The 14,613-nt window shown below is 37.5% G+C and overlaps 5 non-coding genes across 5 annotated transcripts; all 5 read left to right on the top strand.

The window, feature by feature from the left end:
- The first annotated feature begins 1,799 nt into the window (after window positions 1-1,799).
- LOC126023298 (small nucleolar RNA SNORD109A) lies at window positions 1,800-1,864 on the top strand. The gene has a single exon (XR_007500471.1). It is a non-coding gene; the product is annotated as a small nucleolar RNA SNORD109A (small nucleolar RNA).
- A 2,033-nt stretch (window positions 1,865-3,897) lies between these two features.
- LOC126023786 (small nucleolar RNA SNORD116) lies at window positions 3,898-3,994 on the top strand. The gene has a single exon (XR_007500848.1). It is a non-coding gene; the product is annotated as a small nucleolar RNA SNORD116 (small nucleolar RNA).
- Window positions 3,995-6,366: 2,372 nt separating this feature from the next.
- LOC126023787 (small nucleolar RNA SNORD116) lies at window positions 6,367-6,463 on the top strand. Its single transcript, XR_007500849.1, has one exon. It is a non-coding gene; the product is annotated as a small nucleolar RNA SNORD116 (small nucleolar RNA).
- Window positions 6,464-9,532: 3,069 nt separating this feature from the next.
- LOC126023790 (small nucleolar RNA SNORD116) lies at window positions 9,533-9,621 on the top strand. The gene has a single exon (XR_007500852.1). It is a non-coding gene; the product is annotated as a small nucleolar RNA SNORD116 (small nucleolar RNA).
- A 4,591-nt stretch (window positions 9,622-14,212) lies between these two features.
- Window positions 14,213-14,308, top strand: LOC126023789 (small nucleolar RNA SNORD116). The gene has a single exon (XR_007500851.1). It is a non-coding gene; the product is annotated as a small nucleolar RNA SNORD116 (small nucleolar RNA).
- Window positions 14,309-14,613: the final 305 nt, after the last annotated feature.

Below are 14,613 nucleotides of genomic sequence, written 5' to 3'. Positions count from 1 at the left end.
TTCATTCATTCATGCCTTTTAAATGAGTGATATATTTTCTTTTTTAGTTTTTGTTTGTTTGGCTTTTGGGTCACACCCAGCAGCGCTGAGGGTTTCCTCCTGGCTCTGTGCTCAGAAATCGCTCCTAGCAGGCTCGGGGGGGATCATATGGGATGCTGGGATTTGAACAACTGTCCTACATGCAGGGACCTCCATGCTATCTCTCCGGCCCCATGTTTTTCTTTTTAGGTTTTCTTCAGTTACTATGAATACAATTGTTTCAAACTTAATTAGGATTTCTCAAAGTTCATTATTAATAGTTAATGAGGAAGAATTATTTATAAATCAATCAATATAAATACATTTGATTCATGTAAATTATTACATGCGGTTTTTCTTTTAGAAAATGGATGGATATTTAGGAAGATTATAACAAAATGGTAATAATTCTTGTAATCATTTTATGCATTTCATACAGCATTTTATGCATTTATCATAGAATTTAATTTGCATATACTTTGGGTCATTTTACTGCTTTTCAGGGGTTTGCATAGTTATGTTTCTCATCAATCTATTAATTTTTATGTTGTTTTAATGGATTTTCAATGTTCCATTCTTTTTCAAAATGTTTTCAATACCTTTATGGTGTATGCTTATATTTATTTTTCACTGTATTTTAATAAAATACACCTTTAAATTAATAGAAAATTACTACATTTTTAGCATTGATGGATCATTATCTTCAGAGTGAATAATACAGAGAAGAAATAAGTAAGTGAAATGTCAGATGATCAGAGACCTAGAAACTGATCTAAGGACAAGGACTAGAAATCTGGGATGCTAGTAAATAGTTTCCATAGAAGCAATTAATAAATTTTATTTTTCTAATACTATACATATATTGTGATTTTTTGTTACATAGGCTTTAATAGCGGTTTGTACTTTGGTGAGAAGAGGTGATTTTGAAATTTTTATTACTTGACAATGATAGAAGACAATTTCAGTTTCAGGAGCCCTTGAAATTGATCACTGGAATTGCATGGTTTCTTAAGCAGCACTAAGACTGCCCTCAGAGAAATCCTGATCAACACCTGCATGTTTCAGAAAAAATAATCCAGATCCTTAGTTTCCTTGACTTCATTATGTGTGATGGGGTGATGGTACTACCATCATCATTCATGATGGTTATAGGCACAGGTTACAATAGGTTATCACTCAGGTTTTATCACTCAGGCATTGGCAGGCCTTGGCGACCATTTTAGAGTTCAGGGTTTGATCTGAGGGATTCTCAGACAAGAAAAGGACCCTAGCTAATTACTACTCTCTCTCTCCAGCCCTCTGGATTCTTTAGAGAAAAAAAAAATATATATATATATATATTTTCTTTTTATAGGCATATATACCTAGCTATGTAGATATGCCTACACAGTTAAAGCAGACATTCTTCAAAAAAACTGTTGTATCATTCTAAATATACAGATTTTTTGGGGGGCTTTATTTGGTCACATCCAACAGAGCTCAGAGGTTACTCCTGGCTCTACACTTAGTAATTGCTCCTGGCAGGCTCAGGGGGAGAAAACCATATGGAATACTAGGACTTGAACCACCATCCTTCAGCATCTATGGCAAACACCCTATCGCTGTGCTATCTCTCAGGCCCCATTAAACAGATTTTTCATGAATTGACACTTAATTTCCATACATCACTTTCTTATCTATTTGACATTTTTAAGTATTATTAAAAATGACTTTCCTTTTTGTTAAACATTTCTTATAAGTTTAGTTGTATAAATGCTTAATTGTTAGGGCTATGATCTTCTGGATTGCTGAGAAATACTGTCTGAGGATGGATGGGAGACTCATTTCAAATGTCGTTCTGAGGTCCAGATTAGTAATCTCATCAGACAAATTTGACTCTTGAATTTTGAGTCTAATTTTGCTTTGAAAAAATTTTTTTGCACGTATGCTTTACTTTCCAATTCTATGAAGCAGTATACATTTGATAAGTTGACCTACCTACCCATGTCTTGTTTTCTTTTCATTTAAGCAAAATACAAATAGATTTTCATTAGAGAAATTAGTATTAGAAGATGGTCCATATTGATAAAGCCTATTTAATTCTGCGTTTTTAATATTGCTTATTTTCTTAAATGTTTCTGTTTTCTGGGGAATAAGAAAATGGAAAGTAGTCCTGTATTTCAACGAATAATGGTAAGTTTATAAGAACATTTCTAATAGAAGTTCATATTAGACTTTTTCAAATATTGATGATGAATTTTTTGTTTACAGTGATTTACTGTATAATTCTTCATATTATATTCTGGTTAGTGTCTTATAATACTGTTTAAACTAAATTTTCAATGTACTGTTATAGTATGTTAGAATAGACAACTGTTTTGGATGTAGTTGAGTATGTTGTCTTGATCTTGTCATGGATGCATGCAGTCTGTCTTGATTCTCTCTCACTGCATATGGTCTCCTGAGTAATGATCAGATTGTACTCTGGACAGGACTAATATCTAGCAATGATTAGTGGGCCCTAAAATAATATAGAAAGGGAAATAACAAATTTATAGTGTTTCCTGAAAGCTAGTAACATATTGATCTCTGTTCACTATAATTTTACAGTGTAGTGTTTAAGCTTTACACTTTTATTGCATTACTGTTGTATTAACTTAATTAACTAACTAATGGATATTTACTATATTGATATATAGCTACTATATATAGTTATATAGCAATAGTAAGTTATGCAGATTTGTATCATGCAAAAGTTTTATCATTGGCATTGTCAAAATAAATTTCCTTATTTAATTGATAAAATATTGTTTATTATTTTTAATAGCCACCACTATACAGTAAAAGATTCATATTGAAATATACCATGCTAGGTATAATACGGGTCTGAGTAATATATTTATAGGCTCATTTCCTCAGAGTCAGTGAAAAACCTTGCATTTATCTGTTTTTGGTAGTTAATCTTCTGAAATTATCTTTGAAAATGCTGTTTTTGAGTTTTACAAGATGAATGGAGACCCCATTATATTCAAGAAACTCCTGGTATTACCTTTTATGGAGAAGGCCTGTGAAATGTATTGTTTTTATTAATACTAATATCTACAATGGATTGTTAATATTGTGTCACTTGCCTGATTGTGAATTTTAAAATTGATGTTCCATATGCATGCCTATATAAGAATATTTGCATAAGGAAGGGCCAGAGCGATAGCACAGTGGTGGGGCATTTGCCTTGCATGTGGCTCACCCAGGACAGATGTAGGTTTGATTCCCCGCAACCCATATAGCAACCCATATGGTCTCCCAAGCCAGGAGTAATCCCTTAGCATCACCAAGTATGCCCCAAAACAAGAAAAAAACAAAAAACAAAAAAATATTTGCTTAAGGAAAATATCTTCATGGCATATTGTGTCCTGAATCTTGTTTTTTTTTTCCTGAGAAATACTAATTAAAACTTGTTAAGATATAAAGATTTTGCATTCTCATACTAAAAGAGTATCTTAAGATTTCTATTTATTTCTTGCAATTAGTTCTGAAAGGAGGCTACCTGCAGTGGAAAATGGACCATCATTTATTATTGGTTATACTTGGGAAATGTATACCAAGTGTGGGTCCAGTCACATCACTGTTTCTCTGAAGATTTCTGGTGGTAAGCATTCTTGATTCTGTGTTTCGATTTTCATAGGCAGTAAGGATTGATTCAGTCCTCTGTTCATCCTGGTAAGGTTTCACTAAATTGCTTGATATTGTGATAGTACTCATCTCTTAGAGCTTTATGGTTGTCTTAAGCTAGGGCTTTTTCTGGACCTCACAGTGAATGCTATTAGGTCCTTAAATCACCTACCTACCCACCTTCTCAGTGTAGATACTAGTCAAGAAAGTTCGCTCTCTGAACTTGCTGGATCGATGATGATTACTTCTCTCAAACACATTTCTTAGAAGTCTGAACAAAATGAGTGAGAACTCAATGTCGCAGTTCTCCTCATAGCTGAGGTCCAGCAAGATATTGAAAATGGACAGTAACTGCAGTTGCCCTTGGATTACCCCTTTTGAGTGTCTCAACTAGTAGTCAGTGGACAATATAGTCATTTCATGATAAGGAAATGAATATCTCTGGTGAGGTGAATGCTGGCAGATCTCATTGAAGACTTGTCCTTGACAACAGGCCTTTTTGTTGAGGGAAGTGCATAGAGAGAGAGATCATCACTTGGCCAGGGATATCTAACCAGGGGTGCGTGTTTCACACCAGAGAGCAGCTTTATCACTTGAGTGTACACTTTGTACCCTCTGTGAAATGCTGAATATTCTGAAACAGTTAGGCATGGTTCAAAGATTTTACTCCTAAACTATCAGTAACTTCAGCTTCACCTATCTCCGTGATTCCTTGCATGATATCTATGGTGAAGTCTCCTTGGGCTCTTTTCAATAGAATAAATTAAAGTTCCTATATACATGTGGTCAGAATTGTCATGTTTCCTGAGTTTATGTCCTTCCATGTGATTCATTAGGACTAAATTTTGACATTGGTCTCTAGGCAAAGAAGTTATTTTCTTTTTTCTACTCAATGTCTCCTGATCAAGTAAATTACCTCTGGGAGTAGATGTTAGGCTTATGTTACTCTGTCACTCTCTTTTGGTTTATATCAACTTAATATGGTGTTTTTTGTGTTACTCTGACAACTTGTAGTTGAATTTCTTCATTACATTAGATTCCATTGCCTTATCTACTGTTGGATATCTCAGGTGTGGATATCTCATGTCTTTAAATTTGAATATTGGCAGCCCTTATAGAGACTAAAATAACTCTGAGAAGTGTTTTATTCATCCCAGTTAGAGAATCCATACTGTCAATTTAGGGTCATTTACTAGTCAGATTTCTTTATGGAAAACTGTCATGTGTTTCCTGGGACATGTACATTTCATATGATATTGATCTTTGAAAATCATTAATTGTGTTTACCCCTAGTGTGTCTAACCCTCAGATATATATGATAAGATTACCCATATCCTGCTGGATTTACATTTACAAAGCCATTCTCTTAAGTGAGTCCAGGAATGAAACAAACAAGTATGAGTTCTCATATTTTTCTTCTTTTGGAATATTGTTGACCTTGTCATGATGGCATTTCAGCATTAATGCCTGGTAGCACTATGGTAGAAATTAATAGCATTTTAACCTGGGTCATTATGGGTACAGATAGACATTTAATTTCATGATATGTAGTACATCAATCATGCTATGACTGACATTTGTAAGCAGTATGAATTCTCGCAAGTTTCTGTTTTTTTTTTGTTTTGTTTTTGTTTTTTTGTTTTTTTTGGGCCACACCCGGTGGTGCTCAGGGGTTACTCCTAGCTGTCTGCTCAGAAATAGCTCCTGGCAGGCACGGGGGACCATATGGGACACCGGGATTCGAACGAACCACCTTTGGTCCTGGGTCGGCTGCTTGCAAGGCAAACGCCGCTGTGCTATCTCTCCGGGCCCTTCTGTTTGTTTTTAACATTAACATGTATCCTCTTGTTCTGCCCTTTAGATTTCTGCTCTGCAGTCATTCTACCTAAGTTCTGTTACATTTTCACCTGTCGCATTGTGGGCTGTCTTAATCCCTCTTGTCTGTGTTGGAGAATTTGAGGTTATAAGAGAGGAATTTGGCCATAATTTTAGGTTGGTTGTTCCATCTGTGTATAATGTACTTGATTTGTATTATGTTTACCTTTGGTTTACTTAGCTACACATCTTTGCCTAAATAAAATAGATTGCAGAGTATATATTCATGGTAGTTGCAGGTCTCAGAATTTCTATGGTTTGTGTCCACTTATCAGATGGTGCCTGCTATCTTGAATGAAAGATGACCCGAAACACCAATGAATGTGCAGAATATATCTTGGTGGATTAACCAGAGTATGATACAAGATAGATTCCAGACAAATTAAGATACTCATTGGTAAGTGTTCCTCACTTCCCTGATGAATCCTACTGTGTAAAATTTTGCAGAACTGATTGACTGGTTACCATTTCACATGTCCCTTGAAGATCATTTATTTGGGGTTTGTAATGTATAACACATCAAAGTGGGCTTTGATGTACCTCGTTCCTGTTTAGTCATCGACATCTTATATTGTCCCTCTAACCTGTCAAGATTTATTTTTATCCCAGAGCCAGGAGTAACCCTTGATCATCACTGAGTTTGGCCCCAAAGTTATAAAACATAAGATCTTGGGTTTATGTGTTAGAGTGTATGGACTCTAACCTAGTTCTTAGGAATATCTCTAGATATTTAAATGCCTTTAAAATTTTGAGACCATTTATTAAATAGAGCCATTCCTCTATAGAGATAAAAGTGAAGGTGACAAACTCCCTGAGTTTCTTGGATTGATTATGATTTATTTCCTCAAAATCATTCCTTGGAAATCTGACCAAACTGAGTGAGAACTCAGTCTTGCAATTCTCCTTGTAGCTGAGGTCAAGCAAGTTCTTTCAAATGGAATGACATGAATGTGCCAGATATTTACCTGGCTAAATATGGTGACCTCTGAGGCTTCCCTTTTCTAGTGTCTTTTAACACATCGTCATTGGACTCAATGAATAGTAGAAGATGGGTGTTTCCTGCTGAGTTGTTAGTTACTGTCCTGTGATTCAAACAGTGAGCTTTCTGTCTCAGTTTCATCTGCCTATATAATGTTCTTGCATTTTGTCCATTTTAGAGTGTGCCCCAGTATCTATATAATCCCCATACCATTGAGGAGATGAAATTTCTTGAATAATTATTTTAGTTTCAAAACATTTTTGATATGCTTAAGTATTAAAGCTAATGGTTTTGTTTGTTTGTTTGTTTTGGGGCCACACCCATTTGATGCTCAGGGGTTACTCCTGGCTATGTGCTTAGAAATCACTCCTGGCTTGGGGGAACCATATGGGACGCCGGGGGATTGAACCGCAGTCCATCCTACGCTAGCGCTTGCAAGGCAGACACCTTACCTCTAGCGCCACCTTCCCGGCCCCAGGTAATGTTTTTTCTTGGTGTTTAGTCAATAAGAATATTCCTCTTTTGTCCATTCCTACTGCACTGGGGTTCCATTGGATGTAGTGATTTTTTTTGCTTTTCTCTATGTTGATAAATAGTTTATATGATTTTTCTCTTTGTGATTATTTTTTGTAAACTAATACTTGAGCAATTCTTTTTGCCTAATGAGTCCACTCTGGTGGATGTAGGTAGCAAAGAAGATGACTTTTCTTATCTCTATAACAATGTCAGTGACTTTGGCATTGAGGACTCATACTGTTCTCATAGGTTTTTGGGTTTTTTGTTTGTTTTTTTCCTTTTTTATTGTTTTTTGGGCCTCACCCAGCAGCGATCAGTTGTTACTCCTGGCCCGGCACTCGAAACCATTCCTGGCAGGCTTGGACTATATTAGATGCCGGGACTGAACCTCCCAAGTCAGCACATGCAAGGCAAATACACTGTTGCTGTGCTATCAGTCCAGCCCCCTATTCTGCCTTCTTGAATTTCCTGGTTGATGATAATTCCTTCTTAGCACTTCATTTATCTAGGACAAGTAACCATATAGCCTAAAATAATCATAGTTTCCTTTAGTATAGGGGTCTCAAACTGCAGGAGGCAATGTCGGGGTGATCCTTGAGTGCAAAATCAGTAGTAAGCCTTGAACATTGGGGGGGGGTTTGACCCAAACAACTAAAACAAAACAAAACAAGATTCCTCTAGAGCAGGGCCACAAAATGTTGTACGGAGGGTCATTTGCGGCCCGCAGGCTGCAAGTTTGAGACCCCAGCTTTAGTGGGTTTTGAAGGTTAACCTCTTAAAGTATGTAGTTAGTGGACTTGAATGAATTGTTTAATAGATGACTTGATAGTCCATGTATTCATACATAGCATGGAGACCTAGTTTTGCATGAATGGCAATTCCAATTTTTACAGCATTCTAGTACAAAGAATGTATTCTACATCCCTGCTAGAGAGGTTGCTTTTGGATAATAACAAAAGCATGTGCTTGAGAAATCTTGATCATACGATGTGAGTTAATGCATGAGGTAATGTTTGTCCTGAGGTAGTTGGACCTAAGTATTAAGTTATCTCTCCTAAGCACAAGGATATGATAAACAATGTTTTACCTCCCTGTGTATTTCTTACAGTGGACATGGTGGGGTCTACCCCAGTTGTAAAAAAATCTGAAACTATGGACTATTGGTTAAAAATGAAAATGTCAAGTTTTTATGTATTTATGTTAAGAGCTGCTAATCTTTCTTCTTTGAAGTGAACTATTATGATAAAATTTTGTCCCTGATGTTTAGCAAATGATTATCCTATTCTTTGCACCAACTCAACACTCAATCCAGTAGATAGATTTTATAGTAGATGGATTGTGTGTATACCTTTTAGGTGAGGTTGTGTACATCATTATGAGTCTGATAACAAGTGATTAGGCATTAAGAAGTCTATTTGGGTCCATAGCTCATGATACATTCTGTCATACTATTGTAGTTAGGAATATAATTTCTGCAGGGTTCTATGATCATGCCTTCACTTGAATCATTTTGATTCATTTCCACTTCAGGTGGAATCACCCAAAATGTGACCTACTTACCACAGAGTCATCTCCTGTTCTTGATACCCTATTGGAAACTTTTATTTGTTGGTATCTGTGAGGTATGTGCCCTCAATGGTAATCTCTAGATTGGTGGATACTTTCTTTTTCTTAGCACCCTATATGGTGGTATCCTTTCATTTGTATTCCTCTGAAAAGGTTATACTTGAATCTGTGCTTGAATCTTCTTATGTGCTGCATTGCTTACAATTGCAAGCAGTATGAGTTCTCTAGAATTACAGTTTTCTGGAATTGATTTGGACCCTTTCTTACATTGAGAAATTCTGTCTTTTAGAATGCTATATTGTTTTGATCTGTGCCAGTCTGGGTGTACAGATAGCCACTTGAAGTCTTATCTTTAATTGTGCAATAAGGCAGAGCTGCAGGTAAGGACTCCTATTATTTCCATTCTCGCCTATGTATACCAGGATTTATATAAAACGATCTGAAGCATAAGCCATGCCCACCTCTAAGTTGTTTGATTATAACAACTGTAATTTGCATTATGTTTAGCTCCATACTATGCTTCAAAATAGCCTCAGCTATTGTGAAATAAAAGTCAGCTGCCTGAAGGACTGGTGCTGTCACGATTTCTAAAACTGATGTGCCTGTAATTGGTTTCCACTTAGGTATAATCTGTCTGCTTGTTTACCTGCTACTGCAGATATGGCTTACTTCATTGACTAAAGCTGGCTTCTCTAGCTTGGGAATTTCTCATTTGATAAGCATTCCTTGCTACTCTTGTTGTTTTCAAAAGTTTTCAGAATTTTCTTGTGTGGTAGGAACATTTGTATTCAATTAATATTGGTTTTCTCTTTTTTTTGAGAAAATAGACTTGCCCTGTTTGTATATTCAAATTTTTCATAGGCACCTAATAAACCACCTTTCTGTATAAGCAGATAAAGATCTAGATGATAGTCTTCTGTTATTGTTGGTTTGATTATGACTCCTTTAAAATTACTCTTTGGAAATCTGAACCAAGTGAATGAGAATTCAATACATTCTTCTATTAGATGAGTTCCAGCAACTTCTTTGAATGGGGACAATAGCTGTGAGTTAGATTGTTTTCTTGGTGTCTTTTGACCTTTGGGACTTCCTCTTTGCAATATCTCTTAATATGGATTAAGTGGATTCATGGAATGAGAGGGTAATGGATATCTCTTGTTGATGGTGTTGGTTGTGGTCCTGTTTGAAGTGACATTGACGTTGACATTGACATTGTTCCTATATTTGACAATGACGATGCTACTTACTAAGGGAGTTCTACCAAAGGGAGCGCTGATAACAGTTCAGACAGTGAATTTCTAATATCTATACAGAGAGGCTATGCTTAATAATTAACTAGGTTTTTAATGGCATACTGTAGTCTCAAGGCAATTGGCTTTGAATAGTAGTAGTATTGAGTTTATAGACGAGAGATCAGATTGACCCTTTTGTTGTTTCCCGTGCTTCCGTGATTCCTGAGAAAATGACCATGGTGGAATTCTATACAGCTTTGTAAAATTCAAAAGCCTTAAGGATCATGTATCTTAGAAGAAAATGTCATTTTATAATGTTCCTATAGTTTTTTAATGTTCGCATAGTTTACTAATGTTGCCTTAGGTACACACGTGCACACACACATATATGTTTATGTTTCTGAGGTTCTTGCTCATGTATTCAAAGGTTTGACTTAAACCCTCAGGTTCCAGAATTTCCAAGGAATTGTCATAGATAAAGACTTCCTTAACATGTCCTTTATTATTTGCGTTCTGTATGAGTTCTCATGTTTTGGTGCCTATCAACCTGATATTCTTCTTCTTTTTTTTTGGGGGGGGGTTTGGGCCACACTTGTTTGATGCTCAGGGGTTAGTCCTGGTTAAGCACTCAGACATTGCCCCTGGTTCGGGGGGACCATATGGGACTCGGGGGGATCGAACTAGCGCCACCACGCCGGCCCCCCAACCTGACATTCTTGATCATTTATTTATTCCTGCCTGACAGAATATAGGAAAATTACTATGTTTTAAGTTTTGTTTGTTTGATTTTTGCTTTTTGGGCCACACCTGGTATAAAATGAGAACTCAATATTTCTTTGAAAACGTTTGGCAATCATGTGTCCCTTCTCATTTTCCTATTGGAGTGTCTTGATGACACTCACAAGTACCATGTATCATGATAGACTTGAGGTTACAAATTGTGGTGGTTGACATTTTGCCCTTAAAGTTGATGGCATGGCAAGTATGTACCCTTTAGGCCGCAGGGGTCCTCAAACTTTTTAAACGGGGCCAGTTCACTGTCCCTCAGACCATTGGAGGGTCTGACTATAGTAAAAAGAAAACTTATGAATGAATTCTTATGCACACTGCATATATCTTATTTTGCAATGAAGAAACAAAACAGATAAAATTCAATATGTGACCCGTGGGCCATAGTTTGAGGACCACTGCTTTAGGGGAATCTATCCTAGATGTTGTTTCTAGTACCTCATCAGGGAATTTCTAGAATTTATCAAAATAATCTGTTTGACAAGTGTTCAATTAAATGAGTAAGTGTTGGTCATGAGTGAGTTGATTCTAAGTATTAACCTTGGACTTATTTTGAGGATATTGCTATAGTTGCTTCAGTTTCATCTGCCGGTGTACATTTGGTTAGTCCCCAATTATTTCATTAGCTGACTGGGGCTGTTGAGTTAGCTAGGGAGATCATTTCTGTTGTCTGCTTTGGGTTGTGGAATCTGTTTTCTTGAGGTTACCTACGGTGGAATCTTGTATAAAGGACTCATACTGCTCTATGTTGCACCTATTCATCCATGATTGGCAGAAGACATAACCTAGCGTTCCTACCAAATAAGTTGTCACAGTGCTTACTGTTTCACTTTCTATTTGTTCAAAGACATTGGCCTTCCCCAGGGAAAGTTTTTGCGTCTCTTGTGCTCATGCCCAGATTTTATGTGTTCTGATTTTTGTGTACAATTTCCAGGTGAGATGTCTCTCCAACATACATTTGTGACAAGAAGAGTTCCCTTGTATTGCAAGAAAGGAAACTGGTTGGCATCTGTCAAGTGGGGCCCTGATGCTATTGGTCTGTGGCCATGTCTGGAATGTAAGTGAACCTAGTTTCCATGAATGTAGCCACTTTCCCCCTTTTCAACTCTTGAAGAATGCTTAGCAACACCTTCCCCTGGGATATGGGCAATGCAATTGTGGCTCTTCTGGCAGGCAGCCTCTCCACTGTGCTTGGAACGATGATGATATCTTGGAAAAGCTGAATAATGTGAGTGAGAACTCTAACCGCAGCATTCTCAAACTATCTGAAGTCCAGCACATGGTTAGCACTAGAATTGGTAGTCATGAGGGATAGCCCCTCTCCCCCAAGTTACTTGCACACACTGCCACATGCGATCTCAGTTGAAGATCTCTGGTCCTCTCAAGTCTCAACTCTGTTGGGTTTAGGAGTATATATCAAATGTGTGTGCGTATAAGCCATGGAACATCATAGTCCAGAGATCCAAATATTGTCATTCTGTTGTCTCAATTCAAATTTTTTGTTTTAAATGTGGATACCAGTTATGCTCAGAATCACTACTGGCATTAGGAACTATATGGGGTGCTCAGATTCATAATGCATGCAAAGAAAGTGTTTCACGTTTTATACCTCCTTATTCCAAAAAGAGAATCCCCACTGCTGTCATTCTTAATCATGAGGTCCAGCATGGGTCTGCACTTATCCCTAACTGTCCCAGAGCTTTGTTTTTTCTCAAGAGATTTTCAATTATGTGCATCCTTGTCCTTAAATCTAAATATAACCTTTTTCTGAGGATTTTATTGGCATTAGTTGATCATTTAGTACTAATAGAGCAGCGTCCTTTTCTGGTGTTGCGCACTGTGGAGAAGTGACCTAGATCTTGAAATTGGTGCTGTTGTGGCAGGTAACCATTGGCTGTGTTTTGTACTCATTAGCTTTTTGTGTTTGTCTAGTTTTGTTAATCAGATATTAGGCTCCCTTCTATGGAATAGGAGAAGTGTGAGATGTGTTTGTAGAGAACATGCTTGGATTATGGAATTTATATTTTTCCACAGGACTGGTGTGGTGCTCTCTGTAGTAGGATTTGGGTGAGAGGATCTAGTTATGGCTGTTTTTGGTTATTATCCTGACAGGTTCCCCAGTAAATAAGATAGATGACTGTGGGTCAGGTGCTAAGGACTGCAAATAGTACTACTTAAGGTCCATGTAGTAAAACTCTGTGGCTCGGGTAGACTGAGTCTGTCTTATCTAGGGAGCACTACTTGAATTACTTCAATTCTCAGGCCCTTGTAAGTTGGTTGGTTCATGTTTAGTTCTCCTTGGCCTTCTGTCAACACCTGTCACTCAGTGGGCATGCATTAGTTAACCACATGATGCTTGCTACTCCCAGAATGAGTGAGTATCCATCTGGGCTGAGATCCCTATTTAGAACACTTGTTGACCTTGCAGCCCTTGACATACCATTATAGCTCATTAAATAGAACTCCTGATATAGTTCTAACCCAGAAACACTTTTCATCAATACCATTTTGAATTGGGTTGCTGTTGTTCCCTCATTAGTTATGTTAGCTCAAGGATATTTGAGGAGAATTTCTAGAGTATTTGGGTGTATCATTTGTGCTGCTTTGATGGCCTGTGATTTGAAACATTCCAGAAATTGGTTTGACATTCTTGGATAGAAATTCTTTTATTCTCTGTTGGTGCTTGTGTCTGGTTTGGTCTGATCCCATGATATTTCTTGCATTTCTCACTTAAACCAAGTGACAAGGATATATGTGGTCTTTGCAATTGAGTTGTTTGTTTGTTTTTTAAGAACAATGTGGGTGCCATAGTAGTGATGCTAATGGTAATGTGTTTGCCTTTCAAGCACTACCCTAGGAACAACCGCAGTTTGATTCCCCAGGGTCCCATATGGTCCCCCTAGCTAGGAGCAGTTTCTGAATGCATAGCCAGGAGTAACCTCTGAGCATAACTGGATGTGGCCCAAAATAAAAAAAAAGCATTGTGACTAGTTGTATTAAGGCCTAAGGCCCTCTCTTAAACATTGCATGGATCCAATGAGTCTCATAGGGTGAAAAATACATAGATCACGGCACTGAGTTAACAAACTTGTGATAGCCACCAAGACACATAAATCACACATTTATGCATCCACGGAACATATGTTTAGGCCTATAGTCAGATTCTAGTGTGCTGCCCCCCATACCTACCTTTACGCTTTATTACTACCTTGTAATAATAGAATCTAACCCTGCCTGTGAGGATCATATGGGTATAATGATCATATGATTACCAGACACCTCCTCATACTTTCCATTTATACCCATACACTGCTTAGGTGAATTCTGCCTGTTAAGCTTGCTACCTACAAAAAAGAGACTCCTATTGTTTCCTTCGTGTGAAGATGACGAGATACTCAAGTCAATTGGAGCCAGCATGCTACTAGTGACAGCTTCAGATGCTTCTGGAAGGTAAGTTGCCCCATGTCTAAGATACCATCCATTTCAGCCTTGCCTGTCCTCAAGGGAACTTAGACATATCCTCCTTGGACTGTATCACATGCTTACACATACTTCTTGTCAGACAGCCTGCCCACTCACTGTTCTTGGATATATGATGACTACCCCTGTCTCAGCATTTCATAGAAAATCTATATAAAATGAGTGAGAACTCCAAATGCTACCTTTCTTATTTTTGATGTCCAGTACATGGTTTGCACAGAACGGTATATATGAGGGAATGCTTGTCCTTTGTTACATGCACACTCCACCAGCACCCAGCGCCTCCCTATCATGTGCCAGGTCAGGAATGAACTAGTGACTCATGGGTAGAAACTAAATAGTCCTTGGAAACAGGTTTATCTCCTATAGATCATTTACTATTGTAGTCCTCAGTTCTCTAATTGTCTTATCTGAGCACAGCTCTGACAGTCTCCACAGTCTCCACATTACTTTACCTTGGAGGGTTGAGGAGAAATTGGAGGCCATGAGTTGCTTTTTTAGGAATAG

This window comes from Suncus etruscus, chromosome 11, assembly GCF_024139225.1.
Source record: "Suncus etruscus isolate mSunEtr1 chromosome 11, mSunEtr1.pri.cur, whole genome shotgun sequence".
Taxonomy (NCBI): domain Eukaryota; kingdom Metazoa; phylum Chordata; class Mammalia; order Eulipotyphla; family Soricidae; genus Suncus; species Suncus etruscus.
This window is presented reverse-complemented; position numbering and strand designations above follow the sequence as displayed.